Source organism: Gorilla gorilla, chromosome 6 (genome assembly GCF_029281585.2).
Source record: "Gorilla gorilla gorilla isolate KB3781 chromosome 6, NHGRI_mGorGor1-v2.1_pri, whole genome shotgun sequence".
Taxonomy (NCBI): domain Eukaryota; kingdom Metazoa; phylum Chordata; class Mammalia; order Primates; family Hominidae; genus Gorilla; species Gorilla gorilla.
Genome location: NC_073230.2, coordinates 3,211,295 through 3,233,016, shown reverse-complemented (window position 1 = coordinate 3,233,016; position 21,722 = coordinate 3,211,295).

Below are 21,722 nucleotides of genomic sequence, written 5' to 3'. Positions count from 1 at the left end.
CGGTGTAGATATTTCCATGTTCAAACAGATAGCGGTGTAGATATTTCCATGTTCATACAGATAGCAGTGTAGATATTTCCATGATTATACAGATTGCGGTGAAGATGTATGCATATTTACACAGATAGCGGTGTAGATATTTCCATGTTCATATGGATGGCTGTGTAGATATATCCATGTTCATACAGATAGCGGTGTAGATACTTCCATTTTCATACAGGTTGTGGTGTAGATATTTCCATGTTCATACAAATAGCGGTGTAGCTATTTCCATGTTCATACAGATAGCGGTGTAGATATTTCCATGTTCATAGAGATAGCGGTGTAGATATTTCCATGTGAATACAGATAGCAGTGTAGATATTTCCATGTTTATACAGATAGCTGTGAAGATGTATGCATGTTTACACATATAGCGGTGCTGATATTTTCATGTTTATACTGGTAGCGGTGTAGATATTTCCATGTTTATACAGATAGCAGTGTAGATATTTCCATGTTTATACAGATGGCGGTGAAGATGTATGAATGTTTACAAAGATAGCGGTGTAGATATTTCCATGTTCATACAGATAGCGGTGTAGATATTTCCATGTTCATCCAGGTGGCTGTGTAGATATATCCATGTACATACAGATGGCGGTGAAGATATTTCCATGTTCATACAGATAGCGGTGTAGTTATTTCCATGTGTAAAGAGATAGCTGTGTAGATATTTCCATGAATATGCAGATAGTTGTGTAGATATTTCCATTTTCATCCAGATAGCGGTTTAGATATTTCCATGTTCAAACAGATTGCGGTGTAGATATTTCCATGTTCATAGAGATAGCGGTGTAGATATTTCCATGTTCATACAGATAGCGGTGCTGATATTTCCATGTTTATACAGGTAGGGGTGTAGATATTTCCATGTTTATACAGGTAGCGGTGTAGATATTTCCATGTTTATACATATAGCGGTGTAGATATTTCCAAGTTTATACAGAGAGCGGTGAAGATATCTAAATCTTAAAGCAGTTGGTGGTGTAGATATTTATATGTTCATACAGATGGCGGTGCAGATATTTCCATGTTCATACAGATGGCGCTGTAGATATTGGCATGTTTATAGTTATAGCGGTGTCGTTATTTCCATGTGTATAGAGATAGCTTTGTAGATATTTCCATGTATATGCAGATAGCTGTGTAGATATTTCTATTTTCATGCAGATAGGGGTTCAGATATTTCCATGTTCAAACAGATAGCGGTGTAGATATTTCCATGTTCATACAGATATCGGTGTAGATATTTCCATGTTTATACAGATAGCGGTGAAGATGTATGCATGTTTACACAGATAGCGGTGTAGATATTTCCGTGTTCATAGAGATCGCGGTGTAGATATTTCCATGTTCATCCAGATGGCTGTGTAGACATATCCATGTTCATACAGATGGCAGTGAAGATATTTCCATGTTCATACAGACAGCGGTGTAGATATTTCCATGTTCATACAGATGGCTGTGTAGATATATCCATGTTCATACAAATAGCGGTGTAGATATTTCCATTTTCATACAGGTAGTGGTGTAGATATTTCCATGTTCATACAGATAGCGGTGTAGCTATTTCCATTTTCATACAGATAGCGGTGTAGATATTTCCATGTTCATAGAGATAGCGGAGTAGATATTTCCATGTTCATACAGATAGCGGTGCTGATATTTCCATGTTTATACAGGTAGCGGTGCAGATATTTCCATGTTTATACAGATAGCGGTGTAGATATCTCCATCTTAATATACATGGGGGTGTAGGTATTTATATCTTCATACTGATGGCGGTGCAGATATTTCCATGTTCATACAGATGGCGGTGTAGATATTTGCATGTTTATAGAGATAGCGCTGTAGTTATTTCCATGTGTAAAGAGATAGCTTTGTAGATATTTCCATGTATATGCAGATCGCTGTGTAGATATTTCCATTTTCATGCAGATAGCGGTGAAGATATTTCCATGTTCAAACAGATAGCGGTGTAGATATTTCCATGTTCATGCTGATAGCAGTGTAGATATTTCCATGTTTATACAGATGGCGGTGAAGATGTATGCATGTTTACACAGATAGCGGAGTAGATATTTCCATGTTCATATAGATAGCGGTGTAGATATTTCCATGTTCATCCAGATGGCTGTGTAGATATATCCATTTTCATACAGATTGCGGTGAAGATATTTCCATGTTCATACAGATAGCGGTGTAGTTATATCCATGTGTAAAGAGATAGCTGTGTAGATATTTCCATGTATATGCCGATAGATGTGTAGATATTTCCATTTTCATGCAGATAGCGGTTTAGATATTTCCATGTTCAAACAGATAGCGGTGTAGATATTTCCATGTTCATAGAGATAGCGGTGTAGATATTTCCATGTTTATACAGATAGTGGTGCTGATATTTCCATGTTTATACAGGTAGCGGTGTAGATATTTCCAAGTTTATACAGAGAGCGGTGAAGATATCTCCATCTTAAAGCAGATGGCGGTGTAGATATTTATATGTTCATACAGATGGCGGTGCAGATATTCCCATGTTCATACAGATGGCGCTGTTGATATTTCCATGTTTATAGAGATAGCGGTGCAGTTATTTCCATGTGTATAGAGATAGCTTTGTAGATATTTCCATGTATATGCAGATAGCTGTGAAGATATTTCTATTTTCATGCAGATAGGGGTTTAGATATTTCCATGTTCAAACAGATAGCGGTGTAGATATTTCCATGTTCATACAGATCACGGTGTAGATATTTCCATGTTCATACAGATGGCTGTGTAGACATATCCATGTTCATACAGATGGCGGTGAAGATATTTCCATGTTCATACAGACAGTGGTGTAGATATTTCCATGTTCATACAGATAGCGGTGTAGATATTTCCATGTTCATACAGATGGCTGTGTAGATATATCCATGTTCATACAGATGACGGTGAAGATATTTCCATGTTCATACAGATAGCGGTGTAGATATTTCCATGTTCATACAGATAGCGGTGTAGATATTTCCATGTTCATACCGATAGCGGTGCTGATATTTCCATGTTTATACAGGCAGCGGTGTAGATATTTCCATGTTTATACAGATAGCGGTGTAGAGATTTCCATGTTTATACAGATAGCGGTGTAGATAATTCCATGTTTATACAGATAGCGGTGTAGATATCTCCTTCTTAATATAGATGGCGGTGTAGATGTTTATATGTTCATTCAGATGGCGGTGCAGATATTTCCATGTGCATACAGATGGCGGTGTAGATATTTCCAAGTTTATAGGGATAGCGGTGTAGTTATTTCCATGTGTAAAGAGGTAGCTGTGTAGATATTTCCATTTATATGCAGATAGCTGTGTAGATATTTCCATTTTCATGCAGACAGTGGTGTAGATATTTCCATGTTCAAACAGATAGCGGTGTAGATATTTCCATGTTCATACAGATAGCGGTGTAGATATTTCCATGTTCATACAGATAGCGGTGTAGAAATTTCCATGTTCATACAGATAGCGGTGTAGATATTTCCATGTTCATACATATAGCGGTTCTGATATTTCCTTGTTTATACAGGTAGCGGTGTAGATATTTCCATGTTTATACAGATAGCGGTGTTGATATTTCCATGTTTATACAGATAGCGGTGTAGATATTTCCATGTTTATACAGATAGCGGTGTAGATATCTCCATCTTAATACAGATGGCGGTGTAGCTATTTATATGCTCATACAGTTGGAGGTGCATATATTTCCATGTTCATACAGATGGCGGTGTAGATATTTCCATGTTCATACAGATAGTGGTGTAGTTATTTCCATGTGTAAAGAGATAGCTGTGTAGATATTTCCATGTATATGCAGATAGCAGTGTAGATATTTCCATTTTCATGCAGATAGCGGTGTAGATATTTCCATGTTCAAACAGATAGCGGTGTAGATATTTCCATGTTCAAACAGATAGCGGTGTAGATATTTCCATGTTCATACAGATAGCGGTGTAGTTATTTCCATGTTCATACAGATAGCAGTGTAGATATTTCCATGTTTATACAGATAGCGGTGAAGATGTATGCATGTTTACACAGATAGCGGTGTAGATATTTCCATGTTCATTGAGATTGCGGTGTAGATATTTCCATGTTCATACAGATAGAGGTGTAGATATTTCCATGTTTATACAGATTGCGGTGAAGGTGTATGCATATTTACACAGATAGCGGTGTAGATATTTCCATGTTCATCCAGATAGCGGTGTAGATATTTCCATGTTTATACATGTAGCGGTGTAGATATTTCCAAGTTTATACAGATAGCGGTGTAGATATCTCCATCTGAATATAGATGGGGGTGTAGATATTTATATCTTCATACAGATGGCGGTGCAGATATTTCCATGTTCATACAGGTGGCGGTGTAGATATTTGCATGTTTATAGAGATAGCGCTGTAGTTATTTCCATGTGTAAAGAGATAGCTGTGTAGATATTTCCATGTATATGCAGATCGCTGTGTAGATATTTCCATTTTCATGCAGATAGCGGTTTAGATATTTCCATGTTCAAACAGATAGCGGTGTAGACATTTCCATGTTCATGCAGATAGCAGTGTGGATATTTCCATGTTTATACAGGTGGCGGTGAAGATGTATGCATGTTTACACAGATAGCGGAGTAGATATTTCCATGTTCATACAGATAGCGGTGTAGATATTTCCATGTTCATACAGATGGCTGTGTAGATATATCCATGTTCATACAGATGGCGGTGAAGATATTTCCATGTTCATACAGATAGCGGTGTAGTTATTTCCATGTGTAAAGGGATAGCTGTGTAGATATTTCCATGTATATGCAGATAGCTGTGTAGATATTTCCATTTTCATGCAGATAGCGGTTTAGATATTTCCATGTTCAAACAGATAGCGGAGTAGATATTTCCATGTTCATAGAGATAGCGGTGTAGATATTTCCATGTTCATACAGATAGCGGTGCTGATATTTCCATGTTTATACAGGTAGCGGTGTAGATATTTCCATGTTCATTCAGATGGCTGTGTAGATATATCCATGTTCATACAGATAGCGGTGAAGATATTTCCATGTTCATACAGATAGCGGTGTAGAAATTTCCATGTTCTTACAGATAGCGGTGTAGATATCTCCATGTTCATACAGATAGAGGGGCTGATATTGCCATGTTCATGCAGATAGCGGTGCTGATATTTCCATGTTTATACAGGTAGCGGTGTAGATATTTGCATGTTTATACAGATAGCCGTGAAGATATTTCCATGTTTATACAGATAGCGGTGTAGAAATTTCCAGGTTTATACAGATAGCGGTGTAGATATTTCCAAGTTTATACAGATAGCGGTGAAGATATCCCCATCTTAATACAGATGGCGGTGTAGATATTTATATGTTCATACAGATCCAGTGCAGATATTTCCATGTTCATACAGATGGCGGTGTAGAAATTTCCATGTTTATAAAGATAGCGGTGTAGTTATTTCCATGTGTAAAGAGATAGCATTGTATATATTTCCATGTATATGCAGATAGCTGTGTAGATATTTCTATTTTCATGCAGATAGCGGCTTAGGTATTTCCATGTTCAAACAGATAGTTTGTAGATATTTCCATGTTCATACAGATAGCGGTGTAGATATTTCCATGTTTATACAGATAGCGGTGAAAAGTATGCATGTTTACACAGATAGTGGTGTAGATATTTCCATGTTCATACAGATCGCGGTGTAGATATTTCCATGTTCATCCAGATGGCTGTGTAGACATATCCATCATCATACAGATGGCAGTGAAGATATTTCCATGTATATACAGATAGCGGTGTAGATATTTCCATGTTCATACAGATAGCGTTGTAGATATCTCCATCTTCATACAGAGAGAGGGGTCATTTCCATGTTCATGCAGATAGCGGTGCTGATATTTCCATGTTTATACAGGTAGCGTTGTAGATATTTCCATGTTTATACAGATAGCGGTGTAGATATTTCCATGTTTATACAGATAGCGGTGTAGATATTTCCATGTTTATAGAGATAGCGGTGTAGATATCTCCATCTTAATACAGATGGCCGTGTAGATATGTATATGTTCATACAGATGTCGGTGCAGATATTTCCATGTTCATACAGATGGCGGTGTAAATATTTCCATGTTCATACAGATAGCGGTGTAGTTATTTCCATGTGTAAAGTGATTGCTGTGTAAATATTTCCATGTTTATGCAGATAGCTGTGTAGATATTTCCATTTTCATGCAGATAGCGGTGTAGATATTTCCATGTTCAAACAGATAGCGGTGTAGATATATCCATGTTCATACAGATAGCGGTGTAGATATTTCCATGTTCATTCAGATAGTGGTGTAGATATTTCCATGTTCATACAGATAGCGGTGTAGCTATTTCCATGTTCATACAGATAGTGGTGTAGATATTTCCATGTTCATGCAGATAGCGGTGTAGATATTTCCATGTTCATACAGATATCGGTGCTGATATTTCCATGTTTATACAGGTAGCGGTGTAGATATTTCCATGTTTATACAGATAGCAGTGAAGATATGTCCATGTTTATACAGATAGCTGTGTAGATATTTCCAAGTTTATACAGATAGCGGTGAAGATATCTCCATCTTAATACAGATGGCAGTGTAGATATTTATATGTTCATGCAGATGGCGGTGCAGATATTTCTATGTTTATAGAGATAGCGGTGTAGTTATTTCCATGTGAAAAGAGATAGCTTTGTAGATATTTCCATGTATATGCAGATAGCTGTGTAGATATTTCTATTTTCATGCAGATAGCAGTTTAGATATTTCCATGTTCAAACAGATTGCGCTGTAGATATTTCCATGTTCATACAGATAGCGGTGTAGATATTTCCATGTTTATACAGATAGCGGTGAAGATGTATGCATGTTTACACAGATAGCGGTGTAGATATTTCCATGTTCATACAGATCGGGGTGTAGATATTTCCATGTTCATCTTGATGGCTGTGTAGACATATCCATGTTCATACAGATGGCGGTGAAGATAATTCCATGTTCATACAGATAGCGGTGTAGATATTTCCATTTTCATACAGATAGTGGTGTAGATATTTCCATGTCCATACATATAGCGGTTTAGATATTTCCATGTTCAAACAGATAGCGGTGTAGCTATTTCCATGTTCATACAGATAGCGGTGTAGATATTTCCATGTTCATACAGATATCGGTGTAGATATTTCCATGTTCATCCAGATGGCTGTGTAGATATATCCATGTTCATACAGATAGCGGTGTAGACATTTCCATGTTTATACAGATAGCGGTGAAGATGTATGCATGTTTACACAGATAACGGTGTATATATTTCCATGTTCATACAGATAGCTGTGTAGATATTTCCATGTTCATCCAGTTGGCTGTGTAGATATATCCATGTTCATACAGATGGCGGTGAAGATATTTCCATGTTCATACAGATAGCAGTGTAGATATTTCCATGTTCATACAGATAGCGGTGTAGATATTTCCATGGTCATACAGATAGCTGTGTTGCTATTTCCATGTTCATACAGATAGCGGTGTAGATATTTCCATGTTCATCCAGATGGCTGTGTAGATATATCCATGTTCATACAGATGGCGGTGAAGATAATTCCATGTTCATACAGATAGCGGTGTAGATATTTCCATTTTCATACAGATAGTGGTGTAGATATTTCCATGTCCATACATATAGCGGTGCTGATATTTCCATGTTTATACAGATAGCGGTGTAGATATCTACAACTTAATACAGATGGCGGTGTAGATATTTATATGTTCATACAGTTGGCGGTGCAGATATTTCCATGTTCATACAGATGGCGGTGTAGATATTTCCATGTTCATACAGATAGCGGTGCAGTTATTTCCATGTGTAAAGAGATAGCTGTGTAGATATTTCCATGAATATGCAGGTAGCAGTGTAGATATTTCCATTTTCATGCAGATAGCGGTGTAGATATTTCCATGTTCAAACAAATAGCGGTGTAGATATTTCCATGTTCATACAGATAGCGGTGTAGATATTTCCATGTTCATACAGATAGCAGTGTAGATCTTTCCATGTTTATACAGATAGCGGTGAAGATGTATGCATGTTTACACAGATAGCGGTGTAGATATTTCCATGTTCAAACAGCGGTGTAGATATTTCCATGTTCATACAGATAGCGGTGTAGATATTTCCATGTTTATACAGATTGCGGTGAAGATGTATGCATATTTACGCAGATAGCGGTGTAGATATTTCCATGTTCATACAGATAGCGGTGTAGATATTTCCATGTTCATCCAGATGGCTGTGTAGATATATCCATGTTCATACAAATAGCGGTGTAGATATTTCCATTTTCATACAGGTAGTGGTGTAGATATTTCCATGTTCATACAGATAGCGGTGTAGCTATTTCCATTTTCATACAGATAGCGGTGTAGATATTTCCATGTTCATAGAGATAGCGGTGTAGGTATTTCCATGTTCATACAGATAGCGGTGCTGATAGTTCCATGTTTATACAGGTAGCTGTGCAGATATTTCCATGTTTATACAGATAGCGGTGTAGACATCTCCATCTTAATATAGATGGGGGTGTAGATATTTATATCTTCATACTGATGGCGGTGCAGATATTTCCATGTTCATACAGATGGCGGTGTAGATATTTGCATGTTTATAGAGATAGCGCTGTAGTTATTTCCATGTGTAAAGAGATAGCTTTGTAGATATTTCCATGTATATGCAGATCGCTGTGTAGATATTTCCATTTTCATGCAGATAGCTGTGAAGATATTTCCATGTTCAAACAGATAGCGGTGTAGATATTTCCATGTTCATGCTGAAAGCAGTGTAGATATTTCCATGTTTATACAGATGGCGGTGAAGATGTATGCATGTTTACAGAGATAGCGGAGTAGATATTTCCATGTTCATATAGATAGCGGTGTAGATATTTCCATGTTCATCCAGATGGCTGTGTAGATATATCCATGTTCATACAGATGGCGGTGAAGATATTTCCATGTTCATACAGATAGCGGTGTAGTTATTTCCATGTGTAAAGAGATAGCTGTGTAGATGTTTCCATGTATATGCAGATAGCTGTGTAGATATTTCCATTTTCATGCAGATAGCGGTTTAGATATTTCCATGTTCAAACAGATAGCGGTGTAGATATTTCCATGTTCATAGAGATAGAGGTGTAGATATTTCCATGTTCATACAGATAGTGGTGCTGATATTTCCATGTTTATACAGGTAGCGGTGTAGATATTTCCAAGTTTATACAGAGAGCGGTGAAGATATCTCCATCTTAAAGCAGATGGCGGTGTAGATATTTATATGTTCATACAGATGGCGGTGCAGATTTTCCCATGTTCATACAGATGGCGCTGTAGATATTTCCATGTTTATAGAGATAGCGGTGCAGTTATTTCCATGTGTATAGAGATAGCTTTGTAGATATTTCCATGTATATGCAGATAGCTGTGAAGATATTTCTATTTTCATGCAGATAGGGGTTTAGATATTTCCATGTTCAAACAGATAGCGGAGTAGATATTTCCATGTTCATACAGATAGCGGTGTAGATATTTCCATGTTCATACAGATGGCTATGTAGATATATCCATGTTCATACAGATGACGGTGAAGATATTTCCATGTTCAAACAGAGGTGTAGATATTTCCATGTTCATACCGATAGCGGTGTAGATATTTCCATGTTCATACCGATAGCGGTGCTGATATTTCCATGTTTATACAGGCAGCGGTGTAGATATTTCCATGTTTATACAGATAGCGGTGTAGAGATTTCCATGTTTATACAGATAGCGGTGTAGATATTTCCATGTTTATACAGATAGCGGTGTAGATATCTCCTTCTTAATACAGATGGCGGTGTAGATGTTTATATGTTCATTCAGATGGCGGTGCAGATATTTCCATGTGCATACAGATGGCGGTGTAGATATTTCCAAGTTTATAGGGATAGCGGTGTAGTTATTTCCATGTGTAAAGAGGTAGCTGTGTAGATATTCCCATTTATATGCAGATAGCTGTGTAGATATTTCCATTTTCATGCAGACAGCGGTGTAGCTATTTCCATGTTCAAACAGATAGCGGTGTAGATATTTCCATGTTCATACAGATAGCGGTGTAGATATTTCCATGTTCATACAGATAGCGGTGTAGATATTTCCATGTTCATACAGATAGCGGTGTAGATATTTCCATGTTCATACATATAGCGGTGCTGATATTTCCTTGTTTATACAGGTAGCGGTGTAGATATTTCCATGTTTATACAGATAGCGGTGTTGATATTTCCATGTTTATACAGATAGCGGTGTAGATATTTCCATGTTTATACAGATAGCGGTGAAGATATCTCCATCTTAATACAGATGGCCGTGTAGATATGTATATGTTCATACAGATGTCGGTGCAGATATTTCCATGTTCATACAGATGGCGGTGTAAATATTTCCATGTTCATACAGATAGCGGTGTAGTTATTTCCATGTGTAAAGTGATTGCTGTGTAAATATTTCCATGTTTATGCAGATAGCTGTGTAGATATTTCCATTATCATGCAGATAGCGGTGTAGATATTTCCATGTTCAAACAGATAGCGGTGTAGATATATCCATGTTCATACAGATAGCGGTGTAGATATTTCCATGTTCATTCAGATAGTGGTGTAGCTATTTCCATGTTCATACAGATAGTGGTGTAGATATTTCCATGTTCATGCAGATAGCGGTGTAGATATTTCCATGTTCATACAGATAGCGGTGCTGATATTTCCATGTTTATACAGGTAGCGGTGTAGATATTTCCATGTTTATACAGATAGCAGTGAAGATATGTCCATGTTTATACAGATAGCTGTGTAGATATTTCCAAGTTTATACAGATAGCGGTGAAGATATCTCCATCTTAATACAGATGGCAGTGTAGATATTTATATGTTCATGCAGATGGCGGTGCAGATATTTCCATGTTTATAGAGATAGCGGTGTAGTTATTTCCATGTGAAAAGAGATAGCTTTGTAGATATTTCCATGTATATGCAGATAGCTGTGTAGATATTTCTATTTTCATGCAGATAGCAGTTTAGATATTTCCATCTTCAAACAGATTGCGCTGTAGATATTTCCATGTTCATACAGATAGCGGTGTAGATATTTCCATGTTTATACAGATAGCGGTGAAGATGTATGCATGTTTACACAGATAGCGGTGTAGATATTTCCATGTTCATACAGATCGGGGTGTAGATATTTCCATGTTCATCTTGATGGCTGTGTAGACATATCCATGTTCATACAGATGGCGGTGAAGATATTTCCATGTTCATACAGATAGCGGTGTAGATATTTCCATGTTCAAACAGATAGCGGTGTAGATATTTCCATGTTCATAGAGATAGCGGTGTAGATATTTCCATTTTCATGCAGATAGCGGTTTAGATATTTCCATGTTCAAACAGATAGCGGTGTAGCTATTTCCATGTTCATACAGATAGCGGTGTAGATATTTCCATGTTCATACAGATATCGGTGTAGATATTTCCATGTTCATCCAGATGGCTGTGTAGATATATCCATGTTCATACAGATAGCGGTGTAGATATTTCCATGTTTATACAGATAGCGGTGAAGATGTATGCATGTTTACACAGATAGCGGTGTATATATTTCCATGTTCATACAGATAGCTGTGTAGATATTTCCATGTTCATTCAGATGGCTGTGTAGATATATCCATGTTCATACAGATGGCGGTGAAGATATTTCCATGTTCATACAGATAGCAGTGTAGATATTTCCATGTTCATACAGATAGCGGTGTAGATATTTCCATGTTCATACAGATAGCTGTGTTGCTATTTCCATGTTCATACAGATAGCGGTGTAGATATTTCCATGTTTATCCAGATGGCTGTGTAGATATATCCATGTTCATACAGATGGCGGTGAAGATAATTCCATGTTCATACAGATAGCGGTGTAGATATTTCCATTTTCATACAGAGAGTGGTGTAGTTATTTCCATGTCCATACATATAGCGGTGCTGATATTTCCATGTTTATACAGATAGCGGTGTAGATATCTACAACTTAATACAGATGGCGGTGTAGATATTTATATGTTCATACAGTTGGCGGTGCAGATATTTCCATGTTCATACAGATGGCGGTGTAGATATTTCCATGTTCATACAGATAGCGGTGTAGTTATTTCCATGTGTAAAGAGATAGCTGTGTAGATATTTCCATGAATATGCAGGTAGCAGTGTAGATATTTCCATTTTCATGCAGATAGCGGTGTAGATATTTCCATGTTCAAACAAATAGCGGTGTAGATATTTCCATGTTCATACAGATAGCGGTGTAGATATTTCCATGTTCATACAGATAGCAGTGTAGTTATTTCCATGTTTATACAGATAGCGGTGAAGATGTATGCATGTTTACACAGATAGCGGTGTAGATATTTCCAAATTCAAACAGCGGTGTAGATATTTCCATGTTCATACAGATAGCGGTGTAGATATTTCCATGTTTATACAGATTGCGGTGAAGATGTATGCATATTTACGCAGATAGCGGTGTAGATATTTCCATGTTCATACAGATAGCGGTGTAGATATTTCCATGTTCATCCAGATGGCTGTGTAGATATATCCATGTTCATACAAATAGCGGTGTAGATATTTCCATTTTCATACAGGTAGTGGTGTAGATATTTCCATGTTCATACAGATCGCGGTGTAGATATTTCCATGTTCATACAGATGGCTGTGTAGACATATCCATGTTCATACAGATGGCGGTGAAGATATTTCCATGTTCATACAGACAGTGCTGTAGATATTTCCATGTTCATACAGATAGCGGTGTGGATATTTCCATGTTCATACAGATGGCTGTGTAGATATATCCATGTTCATACAGATGACGGTGAAGATATTTCCATGTTCATACAGATAGCGGTGTAGATATTTCCATGTTCATACAGATAGCGGTGTAGATATTTCCATGTTCTTACCGATAGCGGTGCTGATATTTCCATGTTTATACAGGCAGCGGTGTAGATATTTCCATGTTTATACAGATAGCGGTGTAGAGATTTCCATGTTTATACAGATAGTGGTGTAGATATTTCCATGTTTATACAGATAGCGGTGTAGATATCTCCTTCTTAATACAGATGGCGGTGTAGATGTTTATATGTTCATTCAGATGGCGGTGCAGATATTTCCATGTGCATACAGATGGCGGTGTAGATATTTCCAAGTTTATAGGGATAGCGGTGTAGTTATTTCCATGTGTAAAGAGGTAGCTGTTTAGATATTTCCATTTATATGCAGATAGCTGTTTAGATATTTCCATTTTCATGTAGACAGCGGTGTAGATATTTCCATGTTCAAACAGATAGCGGTGTAGATATTTCCATGTTCATACAGATAGCGGTGTAGATATTTCCATGTTCATACAGATAGCGGTGTAGATATTTCCATGTTCATACAGATAGCGGTGTAGATATTTCCATGTTCATACATATAGCGGTGCTGATATTTCCTTGTTTATACTGGTAGCGGTGTAGATATTTCCATGTTTATACAGATAGCGGTGTTGATATTTCCATGTTTATACAGATAGCGGTGTAGATATTTCCATGTTTATACAGATAGCGGTGTAGATATCTCCATCTTAATACAGATGGCCGTGTAGATATGTATATGTTCATACAGATGTCGGTGCAGATATTTCCATGTTCATACAGATGGCGGTGTAAATATTTCCATGTTCATACAGATAGCGGTGTAGTTATTTCCATGTGTAAAGTGATTGCTGTGTAAATACTTCCGTGTTTATGCAGATAGCTGTGTAGATATTTCCATTTTCATGCAGATAGCGGTGAAGATATTTCCATGTTCAAACAGATAGAGGTGTAGATATTTCCATGTTCATGCTGATAGCAGTGTAGATATTTCCATGTTTATACAGATGGCGGTGAAGATGTATGCATGTTTACACAGATAGCGGAGTAGATATTTCCATGTTCATATAGATAGCGGTGTAGATATTTCCATGTTCATCCAGATGGCTGTGTAGATATATCCATGTTCATACAGATGGCGGTGAAGATATTTCCATCTTCATACAGATAGCGGTGTAGATATTTCCATGTTCATACAGATAGCTGTGTTGCTATTTCCATGTTCATACAGATAGCGGTGTAGATATTTCCATGTTCATCCAGATGGCTGTGTAGATATATCCAGGTTCATACAGATGGCGGTGAAGATAATTCCATTGTCATACAGATAGCGGTGTAGATATTTCCATTTTCATACAGATAGTGGTGTAGATATTTCCATGTCCATACATATAGCGGTGCTGATATTTCCATGTTTATACAGATAGCGGTGTAGATATCTACAACTTAATACAGATGGCGGTGTAGATATTTATATGTTCATACAGTTGGCGGTGCAGATATTTCCATGTTCATACAGATGGCGGTGTAGATATTTCCATGTTCATACAGATAGCGGTGTAGTTATTTCCATGTGTAAAGAGATAGCTGTGTAGATATTTCCATGAATATGCAGGTAGCAGTGTAGATATTTCCATTTTCATGCAGATAGAGGTGTAGATATTTCCATGTTCAAACAAATAGCGGTGTAGATATTTCCATGTTCATACAGATAGCGGTGTAGATATTTCCATGTTCATAAAGATAGCAGTGTAGATATTTCCATGTTTATACAGATAGCGGTGAAGATGTATGCATGTTTACACAGATAGCGGTGTAGATATTTCCATGTTGAAACAGCGGTGTAGATATTTCCATGTTCATACAGATAGCGGTGTAGATATTTCCATGTTTATACAGATTGCGGTGAAGATGTATGCATATTTACGCAGATAGCGGTGTAGATATTTCCATGTTCATACAGATAGCGGTGTAGATATTTCCATGTTCATCCAGATGGCTGTGTAGATATATCCATGTTCATACAAATAGCGGTGTAGATATTTCCATTTTCATACAGGTAGTGGTGTAGATATTTCCATGTTCATACAGATAGCGGTGTAGCTATTTCCATTTTCATACAGATAGCGGTGTAGATATTTCCATGTTCATAGAGATAGCGGTGTAGATATTTCCATGTTCATACAGATAGCGGTGCTGATATTTCCATGTTTATACAGGTAGCGGTGCAGATATTTCCATGTTTATACAGATAGCGGTGTAGATATCTCCATCTTAATATAGATGGGGGTGTAGATATTTATATCTTCATACTGCTGGCGGTGCAGATATTTCCATGTTCATACAGATGGCGGTGTAGATATTTGCATGTTTATAGAGATAGCGCTGTAGTTATTTCCATGTGTAAAGAGATAGCTTTGTAGATATTTCCATGTATATGCAGATCGCTGTGTAGATATTTCCATTTTCATGCAGATAGCGGTGAAGATATTTCCATGTTCAAACAGATAGAGGTGTAGATATTTCCATGTTCATGCTGATAGCAGTGTAGATATTTCCATGTTTATACAGATGGCGGTGAAGATGTATGCATGTTTACACAGATAGCGGAGTAGATATTTCCATGTTCATATAGATAGCGGTGTAGATATTTCCATGTTCATCCAGATGGCTGTGTAGATATATCCATGTTCATACAGATGGCGGTGAAGATATTTCCATGTTCATACAGATAGCGGTGTAGTTATTTCCATGTTTAAAGAGATAGCTCTGTAGATATTTCCATGTATATGCAGATAGCTGTGTAGATATTTCCATTTTCATGCAGATAGCGGTTTAGATATTTCCATGTTCTAACAGATAGCGGTGTAGATATTTCCATGTTCATAGAGATAGCGGTGTAGATATTTCCATGTTCATACAGATAGTGGTGCTGATATTTCCATGTTTATACAGGTAGCGGTGTAGATATTTCCAAGTTTATACAGAGAGCGGTGAAGATATCTCCATCTTAAAGCAGATGGCGGTGTAGATATTTATATGTTCATACAGATGGCGGTGCAGATATTCCCATGTTCATACAGATGGCGCTGTAGATATTTCCATGTTTATAGAGATAGCGGTGCAGTTATTTCCATGTGTATAGAGATAGCTTTGTAGATATTTCCATGTATATGCAGATAGCTGTGAAGATATTTCTATTTTCATGCAGATAGGGGTTTAGATATTTACATGTTCAAACAGATAGCGGTGTAGATATTTCCATGTTCATACAGATCGCGGTGTAGATATTTCCATGTTCATACAGATGGCTGTGTAGGCATATCCATGTTCATACAGATGGCGGTGAAAATATTTCCATGTACATACAGACAGTGGTGTAGATATTTCCATGTTCATACAGATAGCGGTGTAGATATTTCCATGTTCATACAGATGGCTGTGTAGATATATCCATGTTCATACAGATGACGGTGAGGATATTTCCATGTTCATACAGATAGCGGTGTAGATATTTCCATGTTCATACAGATAGCGGTGTAGATATTTCCATGTTCATACCGATAGCGGTGCTGATATTTCCATGTTTATACAGGCAGCGGTGTAGATATTTCCATGTTTATACAGATAGCGGTGTAGAGATTTCCATGTTTATACAGATAGCGGTGTAGATATTTCCATGTTTATAGAGATAGCGGTGTAGATATCTCCTTGTTAATACAGATGGCGGTGTAGATGTTTATATGTTCATTCAGATGGCGGTGCAGATATTTCCATGTGCATACAGATGGCGGTTTAGATATTTCCAAATTTATAGGGATAGCGGTGTAGTTATTTCCATGTGTAAAGAGGTAGCTGTGTAGATATTTCCATTTATATGCAGATAGCTGTGTAGATATTTCCATTTTCATGCAGACAGCGGTGTAGATATTTCCATGTTCAAACAGATAGCGGTGTAGATATTTCCATGTTCATACAGATAGCGGTGTAGATATTTCCATGTTCATACAGATAGCATTGTAGATATTTCCATGTTCATACAGATAGCGGTGTAGATATTTCCATGTTCATACAGATAGCGGTGTAGATATTTCCATGTTCATACAGATAGCATTGTAGATATTTCCATGTTCATACAGATAGCGGTGTAGATATTTCCATGTTCATACATATAGCGGTGCTGATATTTCCTTGTTTATACAGATAGCGGTGTTGATATTTCCATGTTTATACAGATAGCGGTGTAGATATTTCCATGTTTATACAGATAGCGGTGTAGATATCTCCATCTTAATACAGATGGCGGTGTAGATATTTATATGTTCATACAGTTGTCGGTGCATATATTTCCATGTTCATACAGATGGCGGTGTAGATATTTCCATGTTCATACAGATAGCGGTGTAGTTATTTCCATGTGTAAAGAGATAGCTGTGTAGATATTTCCATGTATATGCAGATAGCAGTGTAGATATTTCCATTTTCATGCAGATAGCGGTGTAGATATTTCCATGTTCAAACAGATAGCGGTGTAGATATTTCCATGTTCAAACAGATAGCGGTGTAGATATTTCCATGTTCATACAGATAGCGGTGTAGTTATTTCCATGTTCATACAGATAGCAGTGCAGATATTTCCATGTTTATACAGATAGCGGTGAAGATGTATGCATGTTTACACAGATAGCGGTGTAGATATTTCCATGTTCATTGAGATTGCGGTGTAGATATTTCCATGTTCATACAGATAGAGGTGTAGATATTTCCATGTTTATACAGATTGCGGTGAAGGTGTATGCATATTTACACAGATAGCGGTGTAGATATTTCCATGTTCATCCAGATAGCGGTGTAGATATTTCCATGTTCATCCAGATGGCTGTGTAGATATATCCATGTTCATACAGATAGCGGTGTAGATATTTCCATTTTCATACAGGTAGTGGTGTAGATATTTCCATGTTCATACAGATAGCGGTGTAGCTATTTCCATGTTCATACAGATAGCGGTGTAGATATTTCCATGTTCGTAGAGATAGCGGTGTAGGTATTCCCATGTTCAAACAGATAGCGGTGCTGATATTTCCATGTTTATACAGGTAGCAGTGTAGATATTTCCATGTTTATACAGATAGCGGTGTAGATATTTCCATGTTTATACATGTAGCGGTGTAGATATTTCCAAGTTTATACAGATAGCGGTGTAGATATCTCCATCTTAATATAGATGCGGGTGTAGATATTTATATCTTCATACAGATGGCGGTGCAGATATTTCCATGTTCATACAGGTGGCGGTGTAGATATTTGCATGTTTATAGAGATAGCGCTGTAGTTATTTCCATGTGTAAAGAGATAGCTGTGTAGATATTTCCATGTATATGCAGATCGCTGTGTAGATATTTCCATTTTCATGCAGATAGCGGTGTAGATATTTCCATGTTCAAACAGATAGCGGTGTAGACATTTCCATGTTCATGCAGATAGCAGTGTGGATATTTCCATGTTTATACAGGTGGCGGTGAAGATGTATGCATGTTTAAACAGATAGCGGAGTAGATATTTCCATGTTCATACAGATAGCGGTGTAGATATTTCCATGTTCATACAGATAGCGGTGAAGATATTTCCATGTTCATAGAGATAGCGGTGTAGATGTTTCCATGTTCATTCAGATAGCGGTGAAGATATCTCCATCTTAATACAGATGGCGGTGTAGATATTTATATGTTCATACAGATGTCGGTGTACATATTTCCATGTTCATTCAGATGGCGGTGTAGATATTTCCATGTTTATAGAGATAGCGCTGTAGTTATTTCCATGTGTAAAGAGATAGCTTTGTAGATATTTTCATGTATATGCAGATAGCTGTGTAGATATTTCTATTTTTATGCAGATAGCAGTTTAGATATTTCCATGTTCAAGCAGATAGCGGTGTAGATATTTCCATGTTCATGCTGACAGCGCTGTAGATATTTCCATGTTCCAACAGATAGCAGTGTAGGTATTTCCATGTTTATACAGATAGCGGTGTGGATATTTCCATGTTCATACAGATAGCGGTGTAGATATTTCCATGTTCATGCAGATAGCGGTGTAGATATTTCCATATTCATACAGATAGCGGTGCTGATATTTCCATGTTTATACAGGTAGCGGTGTACATATTTCCATGTTTATACAGATAGCGGTGTAGATATTTCCATGTTTATACAGATAGCGGTGTAGATATTTCCAGGTTTATACAGATAGCGGTGTACATATCTCCATCTTAATACAGATGGTGGTGTAGATATTTATATCTTCATACAGATGGCGGTGCAGATATTTCCATGTTCATACAGATGGCGGTGTAGATATTTCCATGTTTACAGAGATAGCGGTGTAGTTATTTCCATGTGTAAAGAGATAGATTTGTAGATATTTCCATGTATATGCAGATAGCTGTGTATTTATTTCCATTTTCATGCAGGTAGCGGTGTAGATATTTCCATGTTCAAACAGATAGCGGTGTAGATATTTCCATGTTCATACAGATAGCGGTGGAGATATTTCCATGTTCATACAGATAGCGGTGAAGATGTATGCATGTTTATACAGATAGCGGTGTGGATATTTCCATGTTCATCCAGATGGCTGTGTAGATATATCCAAGTTCATACAGATAGCGGTGTAGCTATTTCCATATTCATACAGATAGCGGTGTAGCTATTTCCATGTTCATACAGATAGCGGTGTAGATATTTCCATGTTTATACAGATAGCGGTGGAAATGTATGCATGTTTACACAGATAGCGGTGTAGATATTTCCAGGTTCATACAGATAGCGGTGTATATATTTCCATGTTCATCCCAATGGCTGTGTAGATATATCCATGTTCATACAGATAGCGGTGTAGATATTTCCATGTTCTTACAGATAGTGGTGTAGATATTTCCATGTTGATACAGATAGCGGTGTAGCTATTTCCATGTTCATACAGATAGCGGTGTAGATATTTCCAGGTTTATACAGATAGCGGTGTAGATATCTCTATCTTAATACAGATGGCGGTGTAGATATTTATATGTTCATACAGATGGCGGTGCAGATATTTCCATGTTCATACAGATGGCGGTGTAGATATTTCCATGTTTATAGAGATAGCGGTGTAGTTATTTCCATGTGTAAAGAGATAGCTTTGTAGATATTTCCATGTATATGCAGACAGCTGTGTAGATATTTCCATTTTCATGCAGATAGCGGTGTAGATATTTCCATGTTCATAGAGACAGCGGTGTAGAAATTTCCATGTTCATACAGATAGCGGTGAAGATGTATGCATGTTTACACAGATAGCGGTGTAGATATTTCCATGTTCATTCAGATCGGGGTGTAGATATTTCCATGTTCATCTAGATGGCTGTGTAGACATATCCATGTTCATACAGATGGCGGTGAAGATATTTCCATGTTCATAGAGATAGCGGTGTAGATATTTCCATGTTCAAACAGATAGCGGTGTAGATATTTCCATGTTCATACAGATATCGGTGTAGATATTTCCATGTTCATCCAGATGGCTGTGTAGATATATCCATGTTCATACAGATAGCGGTGTAGATATTTCCATTTTCATACAGGTAGTGGTGTAGATATTTCCATGTTCATACAGATGGTTGTGTAGATATATCCATGTTCATACAGATAGCGGTGTAGATATTTCCATGTTCATAGAGATAGCGGTATAGATATTTCCATGTTTATACAGATAGCGGTGAAGATGTATACATGTTTACACAGATAGCGGTGTATATATTTCCATGTTCATACAGATAGCTGTGTAGATATATCCATGTTCATACAGATAGCGGTGTAGATATTTCCATGTTCATAGAGATAGCGGTATAGATATTTCCATGTTTATACAGATGGCGGTGAAGATATTTCCATGTTCATAGAGATAGCGGTGTAGATATTTCCATGTTCAAACAGATAGCGGTGTAGATATTTCCATGTTCATACAGATATCGGTGTAGATATTTCCATGTTCATCCCGATGGCTGTGTAGATATATCCATGTTCATACAGATGGCGGTGAAGATATTTCCATGTTCATACAGATACCAGTGTAGATATTTCCATGTTCATACAGATAGCGGTGTAGATATTTCCATGTTCATACGGATAGCAGTGTAGATATTTCCATGTTTATACAGATAGCGGTGAAGATGTATGCATGTTTACACAGATAGCGGTGTAGATATTTCCATGTTCAAACAGCGGTGTAGATATTTCCATGTTCATACAGATAGCGGTGTAGATATTTCCATGTTTATACAGATTGCGGTGAAGATGTATGCATATTTACACAGATAGCGGTGTAGATGCTTCCATGTTCATACAGATAGCGGTGTAGATATTTCCATGTTCATCCAGATGGCTGTGTAGTTATATCCATGTTCATACAAATAGCGGTGTAGATATTTCCATTTTCATACAGGTAGTGTTGTAGATATTTCCATGTTCATACAGATAGCGGTGTAGCTATTTCCATTTTCATACAGATAGCGGTGTAGATATTTCCATGTTCATAGAGATAGCGGTGTAGATATTTCCATGT